A 2,943-nucleotide genomic window follows, 5' to 3' on the forward strand; every position below is an offset into this window, starting at 1 on the left:
TCTATCATACCGAATTCAATAGAAAATATAAAAAATATGATGTTTGATATTTATCCTAGGATACAAAAGACATTTAAGTATTTACCGTGAAAAATAACTCTTAAAAACCATGGAGAAAATGCTATATAATATTCCTTCCCAGGAGTGAATCCATACACTAAAGCAACTATCATATATATATATATATATATATATATATATATATATATATATATATATATATATATATATATATATATATATATATACTAGGTACGTCTTCGGCCCGTGCTAAGCACGACCCAAGGTACAGTTAAAGCGAAGCTTAAGCATGACCAAAAAGTCTAGAAAAGTTGAAAGTACAATGTTATAAACATGTTAAGCTCTCATAATACAATGGATTAATAAGGAAAATGCCTTAATAGAAATAAATAAGACTACGATATTTTAACACACAAATAACTGAAAGCACACTATTATTTCTTGTATTTAATCAAGAATTTCTTTCCCATTCCTATCATCATGCACCCTTGCTGTTAGAATTTCTCCTGTCCCATTTCGACAAGTTAACAAATCATCATAAATTAGTCCACAAATTAACAAAATATCCATTCCAAGCATACTTTAAACTTCCAATTACCTTAAGCTTACACTATACAAAGTTCTGGCGAAAAATAATGTTGACAGTTTAAAGAAACTAATCATCGGTAATTGGGGTTCGTACACAAGCAACAATGAATAGTTTAATGAAAAACCATGATAATAACAAAACATAATGCATAGAAATAACATTTTGAAGCTTTGGTCTGTATGTTCAAATTAAGATGCTAAGCTATTGTTATTAAAAAACAAATTTGAAGAAAAATAGTTGGTGTTCTTAATACATCCTCTGTAGGAGGTTCTTGTAGCAGATCAGATGTTAATCAGGTTTCTTCTTTACATCATCTTTAGGTCTAAACGTATATCCACTGTAATGCCTTTTCTTTCTTTGTAATAGTTGGCTTTCATCAGCTGCTGTATCCTCTCTATTGTGGATCGATCAGTACTATCTAAAGTTTATTGCTTTTGCGATTAGAAAAGGCTATTCATCTAGGAAAATAAATATGACATTTTATTTAGCACCTGTAGCAAGAAAAGAAGTGTGAAAAATGAAACATATATTAAACATGCATTATATTATAACTCACATAGACACAAATGAAACTGTTGTCATATAACTCTTAACAAGTAGAATGAGGAAACAACTTTAAAATGTGACATAATTATTATTCAAGCTTTTTTTGATTTTGGTATGAATCAATTGTCTAAATCTGAGCCAATGACCAGTTTACCCTTGTACCCTATAGGTCTATGAAGTGAGTATCGAAAAATTTAATGAATACTTGATTGCGACACACAATTGCAGTTTATTTATTTGGGGGTTGCATATACATGAGTTATTTTGCTTTTCATAATTTTTTTCATTTTTTGTATCTGACCAGTGAGTTTCATCATAAGCATATAAAAATTGCCTATCTTACAATAGCAAAGAGACATTTTTGGATCTTCTAGAGTTGTGTATGTCAATGATTTCAGCATTAAAGTCTGTCATTGAGGTTTTGTAAATCATAAGTTGATGGCATATGGAGGTAACAACTAAATTATTGTGGCCAACTATATTTAAGAACTAAAATTCATTAACAATAAATTAGAAAAAAATTGGATCTACATCACTGGGAATCGAAACTAACGACCTTTTCTCTACACTTTACAATCACACAACAATATCATCCACAAATTCTTTTGATAATAACAACAAACTTTCATTTGTTTTTTATTAGAACATCATACCGTTTCTTTCCATTGCAAAAATGTAATTTTAATCTCTTTTCTTATCAAGACATTGTACATTGATTATCTACTCATTATAGTGCACTTCCCGTTTGTTTTTGTAAATTACATTTTTGGTCCATAGTTTTAGTAGTTTAAAAGGAGGCAAAATATTATCAAAATATTGGTTCTACAAATTTACAATGGATTTAATTTTACCTTGGGTAAACATGATGGAAACAATAGAAGTTTTAGCCGCATTGTTGTCTTCCAAGGCGGTGGTATCTTTAAGCACTTCTCCTTGATGCATAAGCATCTGTTGTTCTGCAGCAGGATAAACATCTCCCTGAGTAGTTCCTACATTCTTCTTCACGTCAACAACCTACAAGGGTAAAATAGCAAACAACTAATTAAATGGAGAGTATGAAAATCCTTAAAATGGCAAGAAATAAAATAAGATAGCATTGTATAGAATGATATTCAAGCTTCTGTTTCACAAAAGTTGGAAGTTATGACAAACAATACTTATACTAAATTCGTGGACAAAATACAGCTTTATACTTATTTGAAAATTTAAGAAAACATTTTCTGTAGTGATTAAAGCTTTATACTTTTTTGACCATTTAAGAAAAGATTTTTCCTAGCTCTCTGGTTTTGGAAAAAATTGAAATATATAAAAGCAAAACTCTTACTTACAATAACTCCATCATTCGCCCTAGTGTAGAAAACAGTGGTGAACGAAGACCAAAATCAATGACTTCAGCCCCTGAATAAAAGTTTTTGAGCAAAAGTATTAATCAACAATTTGCAACACAAAACGAATGGGCCACAATCACTGCCTGATGGGGAAGAATTTGTTAACCAAATTTTACAAAATAGAAGGGAGAAATAATTATTGGATGGAAATCGGTTAAACAAATATTACCATATAAAAATTTTGAGATAGAAAAAGGATTAAGAACCTTGACATAGGTAGAAGAGAAATGTAAACGGTTCAACTGAAACTATGGTAGAGTTTGAGTGAGAGCAAGAGGAAGAAGGTTAAAAGCTAGACTTTAAACACTAAAGGCCATTCTCTTCAACCTGATCTCCATTCTCCTCAATTAATGGATATGAAGCTATGCCAGTACAAAGATTGTCACTCTCATGATGGTT

The sequence above is a fragment of the Lactuca serriola genome, chromosome 5 (genome assembly GCF_051521515.1).
Source record: "Lactuca serriola cultivar US96UC23 chromosome 5, Lser_US96UC23_V15, whole genome shotgun sequence".
NCBI lineage: Eukaryota > Viridiplantae > Streptophyta > Magnoliopsida > Asterales > Asteraceae > Lactuca > Lactuca serriola.